Raw genomic sequence first — 15,670 nt, 5'->3', positions numbered from 1 at the left:
TGAACACAAAAAAAACCTTAAGAGTTATGCCCCTTTCATCTTTTCTTAGGAGCAATAAGCCTTTTTGGTATTATTGCTGGCTTAAATATTAAACAGGAAGCAAATTACATTTCCAGTCATTAAAGTACAATAGAACAGCTCTATTGTCTGAATCAGTGCAATATTAGGTCAGATTGTCACAAAATGCTCAAAAATGAAGTCATGTTGAGAGAATGCAATAAATTAGACTTTTTATGCTTTTTACTATGAGCTCTGCCTGATGAGGGATTACTTCTTCATTCCTGCCAATTAAGGTAGGAAATTCAGGCCCCAAAACCTGCATTCAGAAAGCAACAATATGGAATTTGATATACACATGCATAAAGGTACTACAAAAATGCACTGCATTTCAATGTTGCTGTTTACAATGTTCCAAGCTTACCAGTCTTTTTCTACTGTATGACCAGACACCTGATTTTTAAGATTCCTTTTAAATGATTCCACAAATAGAGGCATTTGCTTGCAACTCTATTGGCTTGAAAGGAATTATACTGTATAGGGTTGTAGCTCAAACAGCAGAGAGGTGTGGAGCCACAAAGTGGCCTTTTGTTATAACACTCCTCTAGTCAAATCCCTGCTCATAAAAGTGTAACGCTAGGACAGACCTGAAAGATCTTGCAGGGACAAGCGTAGACAACACTTGACAGTATCTGACACCCGGTGCCTGGTAGCCTCCCAGCAGTGGTGTCCTGACTGTATTTGCTATCCCTGACTTGACATTAAGCCTGACAACAAAACTAAGCAGAAGCTGGAAACTGCTGCTGCTTAGAGAGGCAATATGGAACCACTGAGCTGACTGGTGGTATTGGGTCCTCAGCAAAAGCAGGAGCTGCTGGCTGTTGCTGAAAGACATGGGGAGTTTGGGGTTGTTTCACACAGACACTTTGCTCCCAGTGTTGTAGTTCCTAGCCTGTCCCAGCAAGGCAGTGTAGCCCTCAAGATCTTCCTGCTTTGTTGCCCTGGGCAACTGTCCGGTGGGTGGCTGGCCCCAGTCTGTTAGAGTTTTAAAAGCATTCAGTATTGGGGATTCAGTGGCATCCAAGTATTCTCTTACTGTGCTGAACCCACAAAAGGTTTTCCCCGTATCTGAACTGAAACGCTGCCTCAAATGAAAGCTGTTACTTTTTGCCTTGACTCAGTGGATTTAGAGAACAATTTATTTATCTTCCTCCACAGTAATTTTACTTAATATGAGAACTTTGTACTGTTCCCCTCTCTCTTCCCTTTTCTAAACAAATCTAGCTCCTTTACCCCTTTTTGGTAGGTTATGTTTTCTAAGACTCTTACCATTGCTGCTTCAAACCTTTTAGTCTCTGATCTTCCAAATCTCTTCTAAATGCGGTGTCTGAAATAAGACACAGTATTCCAGCCAAGGTTTCCTTGGTACTTATTTCTTCCTGGGCTTACTTTAAGTATGACTGTCCTGTCTGTACACCCTAGAATGAGATTTTCCCTTTTCACCTTTGCTTTGTATTTCACATGTGATCTAGCCTGACCTCTTGAATCACCTTCTGTGGTCTTCCTGCCTCCTTAGTTATTCCCCTTTCAGGAGGAAATTCCTCAACTCTTTCTATAATTGATTTCTAGTTCTACACCATGTTTAGCAATTCTATTAAGTCCAGGTTGTTGGCTGGATCACTTCCTCAAGTTAACATAATTGGTTCATGTTCTAATCGCATCCTCTGAGAGGTTTGTAACGTTTTTGAGCATGATTTCTAACCATAAATTTTAAATGTGCTCTCTATCCCACAATTAGTAATTACAATGTTAAATAGAAGCAGACCCACACCACCACGGGCAATACTCTCTTGTGTCAGCACATCGCCAATAGCTTGCTGGGCATCTCTGATAGAGCTGCAATTCCCACCAGAAATCTGTGGTGGACGACAAATGCTGTCCAAGGAGAGGAATCTCCTCCTCTGCATCTTTTTAAAATCCCCTGTCCTTCTGCAGTATGCCTTTTAACGACTCATTTTCATATATTCATTGCCACCTCTACCCATTGTTACCTAGAGTTACCAGCTGGGAGGTGTCTGCTCCCTAATGGTCACATAATTTCTCATTCAGTAAAATAACTCAGCTAGAGGAGCCTTCAGCTCATTCTTGATACTTAGTTACAGACTGTGAAAGATTTATGTATGTGAAGTGTGCTCAGCTTTACTGTCATGCGCCATTGTTTTGACAGCCCAGATGAAGTTCCAGGTATGACATTATCAAACAGAATATGCCCTAGAGAAATTATTTTTCTGAGTATTTTACTTCACACTCCATCTCAGCTTAAAAATGCAGAACAGGCCACAAGAAAAGGAAAAGAAAAAGCTTTGATTTGGCAAAGAACCTCAGCATACGCTTACATTTAAGCAGCTATGCAGTCAGATTATGCCAGTGCTTAAAATCCAAGTGCTTCGCTACAATACTGAGCTGAGTCTGATAGGGGTCCCTACCTCTTACTACCAGTTGTAATTTGCTTACTAATTAATCCTATTACATTAAAAAGCAAAACCAAAAATCCCTCCAGAACAAAAAACAGCTACACAGACTGAAAAAATAAAGTGTATGTTCTAATTGGGGCAACAGAGGTGGAGTGGGGTAACCCACATGACTGGAATACAAATATAAAGGTAATCCCTTGTTCAGGGGAGGAAGAGAGATGGCCTTGTTTATTATAGACCAATTCTGAAATCAAATGTGCCAAGGGAGCGAGAGCTGCTAGAAGCCCCTGAGAATGATGAGAGGAAAGAAGCTGGGCACTCTCCTGGTAAGGACCTGCTGCAAAACCCAAGTCATGAGACAGAGGAGCTCTCTGTAAACTACTAGCAGAATCACCCAAGCTGATGGCAATGGGAGACTCGATCGTGCAAGGGAGGACCCCAACAACGGACATTTCCTGGAAAATACTGGTGACAAAACTTTGGCATGGAAGATGGAGAAACCAAGTGGAATGGGAGCTCCAACAGACAGGTATAAATACTTGTGATACATGGGAAGCAGCTTGGTTTAGGGCGATAACTTCAGATTGGGTGATCCGTGCAAAGGGAAGGACGGAGAATAGCGAAGATAACTGACTGCTAGGATGAGGGAATTGGAGAATTGTTATGTTGGATCACAGAGGAGAAGTCTGCAAGAGGAAAAGGAGGTAGGAAGCTCAGGGTTCTTCAAAGGAATAACCACCAAATCTAAATTAACCTAGTGTACAGGAAGGAAGTGTATAGTAAGAGACAAATTTGGATAAAGTGTGAGTTTTATTTGACCTGAAACAAAAAGGAAGCAGGCAGAAAGTGGAAGGTAGGTCAGATGAACAGAGTTCTGAAAGAACAGCGCAAGCGTACAGGATTAGTCAGAAACACTGACAAGAGAGAAGAAAAAAGCAGAAGAGGCATTAAGGACGATAAAAACTTTATATTCGTGGTAAGAAAACTGAGGAAGGTCTGGACCATCTCACTGATGGGAAGGGATGGAGACTGGTACAACTGGCCTCAGGTTCCTTCTGCAGGAACCGGCGGTACAAGCCGGCCTGGGGCCTCTGGAGGATCCTCGTGGTGCTTGTGGCAGTGGCGCTTGTTGTCAGCTCGCTCTGGACCTGGCTGCACAACCCACACGTACACCCGCCCCGTCTGTCCCAGGGGGCTCTTTGCCCCCGTCCTGGAGGCAGAAGTTCCACAGGGCCCAGGACCGAGGGGAGGCGTCCCCGGTGCAGACTAGAGCACTCTTGGGAAAATGACCTCACCTCCCTTCCCGGGCTCCAAAGCCGAGTTAAAAACCGGGGCAAGCCGAGAAAATCCGCCGCGGCGGGAAAGGCGGCGGCGGGGCGGGGGGGAGCTTCCCTCAGGCGCCCGACGCTGAGGAACGCCCCAGCAAGCGTGGGGCGGGAAGGGGGGGGAGGTCACCCCCCGGGCCCTGCGTGCCGCTCGCCCCGTCGTGAGGAAGGAAAGGATTATGCGTCCCTTCCTCCCACACCCGCGCCGGCCGGCGCCGCTGCGTGAGGCGAGCGAGCAGCTCCCTGCCGGCCGGGCCGCCACCATCCCTCTTCCCCCCCCCCCCCCCCCCCTTGTCCCCGCGGCGGCCGCTGGCCCGGCCCCACGCGCGGGCTGGGACGCACCGGCGGCACCGGGCGGGGGCGGACGGCAGCGTCCCATTGGCCGGCGGCGAGCCAAGCGCGGCCTGTCTGCTGCGCTCCCATTGGCCCGGGCGCTCGATGGCTCCGCCCCGCTCCTTCTTTCCTATTGGTCGTCCGGACCCACCGGGCCCCGCCTTACCCCGCCCCTCAGGGGTCATTTAAGTTTATGGGGAAAATAAATAAATAAAGCGGGAAATAGAAATGCGTAGAAGGCGGGGGGGGGGGAGGGAAGGGGGTGCGCAACCAAACATGCTGCTTGAGGGCGGAGGCGCTCGCGGCGGCCAATCGAGACGCAGCCGCCGGAGAGAGTGACGCCTCCGTAGAACCAGTCACAGCTCTAGAGCGGCGAAGGCGGCCGCTATCGTTCTAACCGCCGGCCAATGAGAGGCGGCCATGCGCTTGACCAACACTTGCGCCTTCCAATAGGAGCGGCGCGTAGCGGGCCGGGGAACGCGGCTTTGCCAATAGAAAATTAGTAATGAGTCTCGAGGAGGGGGGCGGGCCCAGGCAGCGGCTGAGGGGGCGAGGCTCGCCCAGGAGTGGCGGGGCTGTAAGCCAATGGGAACAGGCCGGCGGGGCTGTGAGCCAATGGGAACAGGCCGGCGGGGCGGGGGGGCCAATGAGGGGGCCGGCGAGGCGGCGGCGGCTGCCTGTGAAAGTGTCGAGCTGTTGCGCGAGGGGAAGGGAGAAGATGAGAGAGGTACCGCGTTTCCGGGGTCAGCGGGGGGTTAGGGGCGGGGCGGCCGGGGGGCGCCGCCTCCCGGGGGCTGGGCCGGCCGGTCCCCGCCGAGCGGCGGGCGGGCTGGGCGGGGGGGGCGCCCGGGCGCAGCGGTTTCGCCCGGTGCGCGCGCGCCGGCCGTTGGGTCCCGACCGCCGGCCCTGAGGGGCTGGGCGCGCGCCAAGGGGGGCTGCCTCCCCCCCCCCCCCCCCGCCGCGTCCCGCCGGGGAAGGAGAGCTCGTACCCCCCCCCCCCCCCCCCCCTCCTTGGGCTTCGCGGAGCTTTTTTCCCGTCCCCAAAAAAGTTTCCGAGCCGGCGGGGCCACCCCGCGTAGCCGCTGCGCCGCTCCCCGGAGGGAGAGTTGGCACCAACATACCCCCCCCCCCCCCCCTCCTTCCCCCGCGGAAAGGGCCGCTGGCCCGGCCGCTGAGAAAAGTTGCCAGCGCCCTTTTGTGAATGCAAAGCGCCTTCCGGGGAGGGAGACCGGGGCGGGGGGGGGGGTGCGATGCTCAAGGAGGTGTCTGGAGCGGCCGCGGCGGTGCCGGCTGCGGGGCGGCCCCCGGTACCGCGCCGTCCGTCGGGCGGGATCCCCGGGATGAGGGGTGGGGCGGCGGGGGAGAGCCGGGCCGGGGAGGAGTTGATCGTCCTCCCGACACCGATGAGCTCAGCTGCTTTTTTTATGCCGTCCCTTCGGGCTCGCGGGGAAAAAGAGGCACGGGGATCCTCGCTGAGGTTGGCAGTGCGTTTCTACCTGAGCGAGCCATCGGGATACTTTATAGCGCGGGGCCGGCGGTGGCTTTAAAAGCAATCGGTCGCTTGTCCTTCCAGTGCCAGACGTCTGTTTATGCCAAGATGGCAGGGTCTCGTACCCGGGTTTCTTTAGCCCTGTCAGTAGGGAGTGTTCTCACATTTATAAATCGGAGTACAAATGAATGTGCTAGTCGTTGCAGCGAGGGAACTAGAAAACGGGCAGCCTTACCGCCGGTCGTGTTATCCAGACTTTGCTTCCTTTGGTAGCCGAGTAAATCTTGTATTTTTCAGGTTAAATGCCCCCTTGTCAGTCTTGTAGTCCTCTTTGCTGAATGGCAAACGAGAAATTGTAAGAAGTAAAGAGTCACGGTTTAGTAAAATGAACTAATATACAGAGCCTGAAGCTAGAGTCTCAGATCAAAGTAATTATTTCGGAGGAAAAAGTATCTCTATAAAACCTGGGGTTATTTACAACTGTGTAACAGTCCTGAAATCCAAACACCTTCCTGGGTCTTTCTGAATGCCTGGGATGTGCTCTCATACAGAAATGATGTCTTTGAAATTACGGGGCTAATGTTGTAGAAATTCAGAATCATTTAGTGTCTGTGAATCTTAGGGTGCTCTGCACAAAAGTAACTCAAGACAAAAATAAATCTACGGTAGGGAAGTAGTGTCATCCTTCTCTCACACAAAAAACCCTCAGAGGCAAGAGCTCTTTTAGCAGCCAGGCTGCCTTCAGTAGATGCTCTGCGTACACAATATTAGAGCTGATGGGGAGGATCCTTCCCACCCCAGTGGAAAATGTGGTATTTGTGAAGTTGCAGTTTTCTGCAGGAAAGTTCCAGTTTTACTGGAAAAAAAGTTGGATTTTTCTGACCAGAAAGTTAAAGTGATGGTTCATGGCTACCTGCCTTGAAGACTTCTGACAATTCCACTTTCTGCTTGCAGGGTGAAAGCACCCTTAACAAAATCTTCTCCTGAGAGACCTCCACCTTTTTTTTTTGTTTGTTTGTTTGTTTTTCTTTGCCCTCCTTTAAAGGAATTGCTTGGAATTTTTATTCCAGAAAGGATGCGAGAGCTTTACTTCTTACCCTGAAACACAACATTATTTTTTATAGGATGAAAATTCCAGTATTTGGCCAGCCCGAATCAAAACTTCTGGAAACTTGGGGCCAGATCTTTGGCTTGTACAAACTGGCTAGTTCCATTGTGTTTAGTCCACAGAGGATTTGGCCCTAGTTAATTAATGGTTCACCCGAGGTCATGCAGTGAGTTGATTTTTAAAGCTGGAGACTGAATCCAGAGCTGTTATTATTCAATCCTGTCATATATCTTGAAGTTTACTGCACAACACTGTATTTTTCTTAGACAAGCTAGATTAATAAGAGCCAGAATCCACGAGCCTCTGATTGCAACTTTTCTTTAAAATCATGTTCTGAAAAATCTATTCAATTGTGATCTTACTAGAAAAGAGAGTAAATATGTTGTAATTAGTGCATAGGTGACACTGACTACCGAGGGAGAGAGAGGCCTGAAAAACTGCTTTTGTTATTTAAACCTTTCTTTCAAAGTACAAAAGCATTTGATTGGCACTTCACTGATTTAATAGTCCATTTGTAATGCAGGAAGAACATTACAGAAGATTTTAGCATTATTTTAAATCTCATCATTTAATCTGTAGGTGTTTTAAAAAAATCCTCATTTCTATCAGAAGAAAACTTTCTGATAGCATGTGGAATCTGTGACTAGTCAGTTGTTAAAGATATGGAAGCCTTGTGGCTTCCAAAATGAAATTGTTTATAAGTCTTAAAACGTAGCTTGTTTGTTGTATTAGCACAAAAAAAAAAAAAAAAAAAAAAAAGTCCTTCTGGCCAAGGATTTTGTGGTTGCTGTTACTACGTTGTAATGTTAGGAATGGAATCCTAAGCCCCCTGCTTTAAAATCAGGGTCGCTAGCATTCAGACTGAAGAGGAGAGCAGTTCAGATCCCGTGTGACAGCGATGCCAGATGTACAAGATACCAACTAGCTCATTCAATAGTCTGAATTTACAGAGGTCTTTCACCTGTACTTGCATAAAGAGTCTTTCTGAAGGTTGAGATTTTTTCTGTTTTACACATGGGGAAGATACAAAGGCAAGAAATCCAAACAGACTGGCATGCACACACCCTGCCCCCCCGCCCCCCCGTCTTTCTGAATTTGAGGGAAAAAGAAAATTTCATAGTTCATGAGGGCTTGTGTTTGCCTTCCAAATGTTTGGGGAGTGACTTCATTGCTAAAATATTATATGCTAGAAGGACCCTGAATTAAACAGCACTGAAATGACTTCCCAATGTCAAAGAGAAGTCAGTGACAAGAGTTTGAACAGACCTTCTGCCTCCCAGGCCACAGCTGCACCTATTGGCTTCATTGTCCCATCCCTCCTACGCACATGCATGCCTGGCATTGTTTTGGAAATACAGCAGAAACTTGATAATTCAAACTGATGACTCGGAGAGCCACTTGTGGAATTAATTTATTGGGTAAATTAGTGACTAGATATGCAGGGCAGATTGAAAAAAAAAAAAAAAAAAAGATGCTGTGTCATAGTGTATGATTTGTTCTGTTACCTCAAACAGCGTGGTTTAATTGTCAGTGCACTAATTGAGTATCCTGGAAAATATTTTTTGATATTTTAAAACTAAAGTCTTAAAAGATCTCAGCATGGGTCTATCCTTGTTATTTAAATCTGTGAGGGGAATTGGGTTTTCAGCTCTTCAATGAGGATTTATAATTTGGGATTAGAAATTAATCCATAGCACCTATTTTACGGCACAGGATTTATAGCATGCCTCAGAGGTTAAACCATAGCCCTAGTATACTGATCTGTGCTGTAGGCTTATTTGATTTCAGCAGGACTGCCTGCCTAAGACAAATAGGATTTGATCCTTGCTGGGTAACCTTGGTCAAATTCCAGGTGGCCCTCAAGACTTACTATTTCCATCTTGGTATTAGAAAATAAATGTGTTGGTTTTGTTTATTTTTCACAGGGCCTCAGTATTGTTCAGTATAGTTTGTCATGTGAGGCTGTAAATCCCTTCAAGCGAGGTGGGATTTTAGATTTGCAAACTGTTCCCAAACGGTTGCATGTATATCATGAAGGAGAAGGCTGTCCTCTAGCCAAGTATGGACAGAACTTACAAAGTTTAGCTCATTAAGATTCCAGAGTGACTGCAGATATTAATGTAGAAGATGCTATGGGGAAAAATAATTATTTTTAATTTGTTCAAAGTACCAAATTAATGTTAAGTAAGCAGAATTCATCTGTAATTGCATACATAGTAGTGCAAGAAATCTTACCAGCAGTTTAAGCTCTCTGAAGAGGCCAGCTCTTGCAGAAAGTGTGCACAAATCATTACGGTATTGAAAAACAAAAGAAAAACAATATAGTGTCTCAGATTGGCAGCTCTTAGTAAACTTTGTTTGTTTACCCTTCCGTAGTCATGCTGACCCTTGATCTTGGATATCAGAGCAACTCAAACAAAACAAAATTCAGTTCTTTAATTTTCATGAGCGGTATATAGTGAGATGAATCACTGGGCATTTCTGAAGCAAAAGAAAACAGTTGCCATTGACAGGTTTTCACAGCCAGAGGTGATTTTGGAAGGTCTGTATTGCTTTGTGAAGTCCCATACTTTGTGCCCTGAGCAGGGTGAGCAGAACAAGAAAAGATTTCAGGATGTAGATTATCTTGCGCTTAGCGATACCAGTGGATCTCAGATTCTACCTGATTTCCCCAGGTATTCACAAAAGGTGCCTCAAGGAATGCCAAAATACAACACTTTGTAATCAAATTTTCTCACAATACCCGGGGAAGTTCTGAGTCTGATGCTTTTACTACTTATTCAAAGGAATAACTACTCCTTCAGCTTTCCTTATTGTTTTCATCAAATATGGGGTCCAACCCCGTTCTAGCTTCTTATATCTTCATGAAAGCATACTGAAGACTGAGTACTTGTTTACTGGTTTTGGTTCCTGGCTTAAGACTTGGGACTCGTGAAGCTCTGCTCTGCCACGAATAGCATATTTGACTTTAGGGAAAATTGCTCAGTCTTTGTTTCCTATCTGTGTAACGGGAATAATACCATGTGCTGTCATCACAAATATTTGCAAAGGTATGTACACAGAGAATTCCAAAATGCTGCTGTTACGGTTATGTATAATATCTCAAGTAATAATTTCAAATGGTAGGTGCCAATTATTCCATTGGCTATTTGGTTTGACGATAAATGCCAGTGTCAGTAGCTTTATAGACTTTGGTGTAGTTCTTCTGGGTTTGCATCAGAAAACAGAACGTGGCTTAGACATGAATTTCCTCTTTGAAATAACTGAAGTGACATCAGTGGAATTATACAGGAATGATTTTGGCATTGATATTACCGAAACACGTAGCGCTGTGTGAGTGCTTTGGCCTCATACAAAGTGAGCTGCGTTAGTCGTACAGGAGTTCAAAGCTTCTCTGGAATTGTAGTATCCTCTTTACCACTTTAAGTTTTCAAGTACTGCAGCTAGCAAGTAGTGTTTCTGGAAGAACTTAGAGGATTCAAAAATGTGCATGTCTCGCACCCAATACTAATTATACACAGAAATGACTTAATTCCCCATACGACCTTTAGCACATCCATTTGACTAAAGCTTAAGAACTTAAAACTTTTAAGGCATTTTTGTGACAAACTGTGGTCAGAAAGCTAGGCTGCTTTTCTTATACGTAACACTTTCTATTTCCAGACACTGTAAATATCGGCCATCAGAAAATCTTTATGTGGTGTTAAACCACATCTCTTTATGGAAGATGAAGAAAGCAGAAAATACCCACTGTTTCAAAAACTGCTGATAATTTTTAACTATTTATATTTTTGCATGAGTCTTTTGAGACCCTGGGGCTTTATTTCCACCACCAGCACTGCTGGTTCTGTACGCTTCCCTCTCCCACTCATGGTAGTTATAAGTCGCAGTCATTAAGCATGACTACCTCAAGTTAGATACCAAACACCCTCAAAACTCATGTAGAAGTTACAGCTTTTAGGCATAATGAAACAAGGGCAGAGTTCTTTGAAGCAGAGTGGCAGTGCCTGAAGTTTTGGTGTTTGGGCCACTAAAAGTTGTCGTTCTTCAGTATTTTTAAGCGTAACGCTGACATTAGGGATTGAAATAGCAGGTGCTGCTGTTCTTCCAAGGAAGAAGCAGTATCTGTTTTGTTAAGCAATTTCCTGTTTCCTAGCTGTAAAGTAAATAAATAAAATCTCTGTGCTATTTAGTTGGAATTTAAAGGTTGGGTCCAGTTTATCTCCAAAACATTCGTAGGACTTCTCCCCCATTGTAGTGTATGAATAACACCCGCTGAACTCAATGCGAGGTTTTTTTTATCGTGTGGCTGAAGAGTCCCTATTTATAGCATTCAAACACTGGCAGGTGCAAGACTGGTGAGAAACTTTAGTCTCACACATACAAACTAGTTGTTTAGGAGAGTCTTCTGTGTGGTGGTAGCTGCTCTTAGCTGGGCCGCTAGAATCAACAGCGTTGCTCAGTGGCTGTCTTCTTGTTGAGATCAATCAGCTTGTGTTTCCAGGAGGTGTGTAACGAAGAAGGGCCTGATGGTGCTTGATTGCAGTAATATACTTAGCTATGGCAGCTTTAGCTATTATTTATAGAAGTGCTAATTATATTAATAGAAATAGCAATATTAATACTGTTAAGTGTCAGAATCCATGCTTGACAGCATGAACTAAACGCAGCTACTGTGAAACAAAGCAGCCAGCTTGTCTCCCTTGTCAAACCACCAATATGTGTTTCAGGAAGAGTACACACCTACCTTAGTTACTTGGGGTCTCACCATTTTTGCTCATCTTGTTGTATGACTATCATTTCAAGCTGAAAACTCACAAAACCGGCTGTTACCATGACATGTAGACTGCATCCAAAGTCAGTCCGGAAAATTCAAACTGTAACTAAAAGTGCAACAGTGGATTCCAGTTTGAAGCTGTCATCCTACAATGCTGGAAACTGAAAAGTGTCTCGAAGTTCAGAATCTGACCCAAACTTTTTTTTTGAGTCTGTATTCTACCACTTCTTGTTTACAAAATAGTTGGTGAAAACTCACATAGATTTCAATACCCACAGTTACGTGCAGACTACGTTATAACCAGCCTTAATTGGCATCTTTTAAAGGGCAGAAATCATATTACCAAAAAATAAACAAAACTAAAAGAAAACAAGAGCATATTGAGACTCATTTTCTGGCTGCTTTTTTAACATTTAAAATGTGCTTGATTTCCTGTCACAGCTCTTGTTACTTCTGCCTACCTCTTGTGACAGTGTTTTAGACTGACTTCCCACAGGAGCTTACAAATCAAGCAGGTTAATGTCTTCATTAAAACTGAATAACAGTTTACTTTGGGAAAAAAACATATTAAATATTTCAGGATATTGAACACCAAACTACTATTAAGCTTTAACTAATGCATTTACTTTGCTGACACTTGCTCTCCGATGGGACGTGTAGCTCAAGTTAATGTCACTAGAAGTGATGTTTAAGACTTCATGAGGAAGTGTTTCCAGCCCCTTCTAGATGATTTTACTCTAATTCTATCACTCTGTACTTGAGAAAAAGTTTTAAATAAGTTATTTCAGCGACTTGCCATCCTTATTTTGGAAATGTACTGAGTATAAATGTCTCCTTTAGAGTTTTAAATAATCCTTTCTATGTCCTAGATACGTGTGGTACACTGTGTAAAGAAAGTGACAGTCTGTTGGCCTCCGGACATATAAAGAATGTCCTTAGCATACTTTGCCTTTGGGAGGAAAATACAAGGGTTGTCGCAAACAGAAAAGGTTGGGTTTTTGTCACCTGTGATTATGAACCCACCTTAAGGAGTGACTGATTTCGTGGATCAGTAGAACAGAAATGGAGGCGCACGGCCCGTAAGTCAAGGTCTCTCTGTTGGCAAATGGTGGTATTTTGTGTGGGCTGCTGTTACTGCAGAGCTGCGTGCTTGTGTCTTTCTCGCTCTCTGCAGAATCCATTTGCAATGATGCCATGTGGGACACAGGGGCATCCCATCAGTAATAGGGATGGGGTTTGTTTGGGTTTCTTTTGTTCGCGTTGCACTGCAAATTCTGTTGGTGTAATTTGCTTTATCAGCTCTTTTGTTTTTGTTGAGATTTTTTTTTTTTTTTTGACCTCTTCATTTGGCAATCCTACGGTTTACTTATCTATTATCAGAGCCATGTCAGACTGTGATGCGTCATTCTTTCTGGATCCGACTGCAGCAGCATCCCAGTACATGATGCAATCAAACAACATTCCTCCACTGGCAGATTTAGACCAATCCCTTTGAAGTTTGTTAATTTATCCAAAATCAAAGCCAGTTTCAGTTCAGTGCTGTAATAATATTGATATTTTGTTACAACCTTTCCCATCGTTGGTCTGTAATAATCCTGCAACTCTTCTGACATCTCTAAACTCTGTGAACAGGTGATCTGTGAGTAAATCTCCCTGAGGAGTTACAAACTTTCCTGAATTATTTACATCTACGGTAGGAATTCTGTCTTGTATTGCATACTGGGCTGATTGCATGGATGATACAAACTGGATGATGCAGAAAGAAACAGAGGATGTGCCTTGCACATAAAGATATGCATTAGCTTTATGAATGCATTATATAAAAAATAATTCCTACTGTAATGCTGCTGGCTTTAGTTGAGTCAACTCGAGGAAAAAAATTCACCCACAAAAATTAGGATCTTGGTTATAGCCATAAAGAGACCGTTGAGAAAGATGAATGGCTTAGAGAATAATTTATGCAATAGGACAAAAGTAAAAAGCCTAGTTTAACTACTAGTGGGTATCTGAAAGACGTCATTGCTCAGTGGTGGTGTTCTGGAATATAATGAGCCCTATCCTCATCTCATTTGGCAAACTTGGTAATTCCTGGTAGGGCAGTAGGTAATTAATGAGTGCGCATAGAATATGAATTGTGTTTTATCTTTGCTCGTGGTCACACTGCATTTAAGTTCAGTAGAGTAGAAAAAATAATGATCAGTTTTATTTGAATAAATCTGTGGGGCACTCCACTTTTTGAATAAACAAATACAGATCAATATTTCCTTGAATTTACTTGTTAGGCACATTTATTCACTATATTGTCATTCTTGCCCTTTAAGTGTTTCCACATGTCCCAGTTTTGAGAGTTTTACATTTGTGTTTTGAAAATAAAAATCGTCTTGCCTAGTCCTGACTTGCAAGATAAATAAGATGGAACTGTTGTTACCCCAGTGGCTGAGTACCTGGACTCTTGGGGTGCAAATGCATACTCAGGTTCACGATTTGTTTTCTGAAAAGCTTTGTGGACACTTGTTTAGGCTTCACTTTTTGTTCCAGTAAAATGGAACATTTCAGTCAAAGAATGTAGATTTAAATGGAACAGGATGGCCTACAGTGAACTTACCAGAAATGAGAGACTGAGGTTAGTAATCCCCCTTTTCAATGAATGGGTCATCTTCTTGGTGCCACGTGGGAGACATTTACCCCATCTTGCTCTCCTGCACCTGTTCTGTGGATGCCATTCTCTTGGGCTGGTAATCTGGTGCTTTTTAGCAATGCAGTCCTGCTCCTGGAAAGCATGATAACCCGGGCTTTGGGAAAGCCATTTAAATTAATGCTCTCCAGTTTCCCAATTAGTATCAACGTTATTTGCATGTATGTATTCCAACAAAGTAGGAGTCCCAGATGAGATCAGTGCCCCATCCACTGGTGCGGGGTATTTTACATACTGCAAAACAGAGGCACTGTCTCAGGAAGCTTATAGTTAAATAGGCAAGTCAGGCAAAAGGTGAGGGAAAGAAAATATTAGAATTCCCACTACAGTGGCTGCAGACCAAGACACAGAAAGATTTAGTGACTTGATCGGGATAATCCAGGGAAAGGAAGGAGAGGTTTTCAGAGGCAACCAACTCCCACTAAAGCAAGCATGGGAGTGATGTGCCAACCTGCCATTTGTGCCTTTGAAAATTTCCCCAGGGAGTCTATTGTAGAGCCAAGCATTGAACTCTGATCTTCAGTCCCCCACCAGACAACCGTTCCTTTCTGCTTTAAGTGTTTTTAATTGAAAAATACCATCTGAACAGTGTCTGTAAAGAATTACTTTTCCTCAGAACCTCCAAAAGAAAAGCAAAATGATGTGCTGCAGCAATAAATTAACCAGTGATCAAAATAAAAACCACAGTCTTGTTATGAAAACCAGAACTGGTGGGTAAATACTGTGAATTTATGACACGACTGAAAAAAAATCTACTCTGGTAAATGTTAATACTTTCAGAACTAAAGATTTTTGGTTTAATTATCAAACTATTCAAATATCTTCTAAACAGACTTTACATGCAAAAGCTCAAATTGTTTAAAAAAACAAGCAGAAGATCACCCCTTGCTTTTCTGCAGGCACTATTTATATCTGTGTCGGTGCTTGTTTCAGAGAAGAGAATAAAACTGAAGCCCACATGACCCTGTCTTACTCTCCCCAAATAGCAGTAACGCTTTTCCTTTTTTATAGAGTGGTACGTATATTAATTCACACGTTCTCATTGCTTCATGAGGAGGTAGACTTTCTTCCTATTTTGCAGTTTGGGAAACAATGGCAGAACTCAAGGTTATACAAGTCCAGAGAAATTGTTAGAGTCAGATTACGCTGCTGGAGTGACCCATGTTCAGGCCACTCCAACACGTCCCCTAATAATATTTTACAAGCCTGAGCCATCTGTGTGTGATGAGATCAGAAGTAAGGAAGTCTGTAGTTGCCAAGAGAATTTTAGCTTGCAGAATTGTACAACTACAAAGAAATCCTATGGCATCGACACAGGAAGCTCAGAGAAATATTCATACTGAGCTCTTTTGGACTATTTTAATTGGAGACCATTTGTTCCTGTAAAATTTTAAGTTCATTCTTCCTTTTGCACACCTGATTGTTACTGACAGTATTGTAAGCTTCGCATATGTTATTAGTAGTCTCCAAAA

General features: G+C 44.1%; 1 protein-coding gene across 7 annotated transcripts in view; it reads left to right on the top strand.

The window, feature by feature from the left end:
- The first annotated feature begins 4,788 nt into the window (after nt 1-4,788).
- Nucleotides 4,789-15,670, top strand: part of ZBTB20 (zinc finger and BTB domain containing 20) — a 492,466-nt gene continuing 481,584 nt past the window's right edge. For 4 of the 7 annotated variants that reach the window (XM_074808333.1, XM_074808323.1, XM_074808340.1 and 1 more), the window contains exon 1: nt 4,789-4,856. The gene's annotated coding sequence lies outside the window, so the exon portion shown is untranslated. Of the gene's footprint in view, nt 4,857-5,494; nt 5,607-15,670 lie in introns of those variants that run through there. The other 3 variants (XM_074808355.1, XM_074808385.1, XM_074808365.1) reach the window with 3 other exon arrangements.

This window comes from Strix aluco, chromosome 2 (assembly GCF_031877795.1).
Source record: "Strix aluco isolate bStrAlu1 chromosome 2, bStrAlu1.hap1, whole genome shotgun sequence".
NCBI lineage: Eukaryota > Metazoa > Chordata > Aves > Strigiformes > Strigidae > Strix > Strix aluco.
Note: the sequence above shows the minus strand (reverse complement) of the source record. Positions and strands in the feature narration are given on the sequence as shown.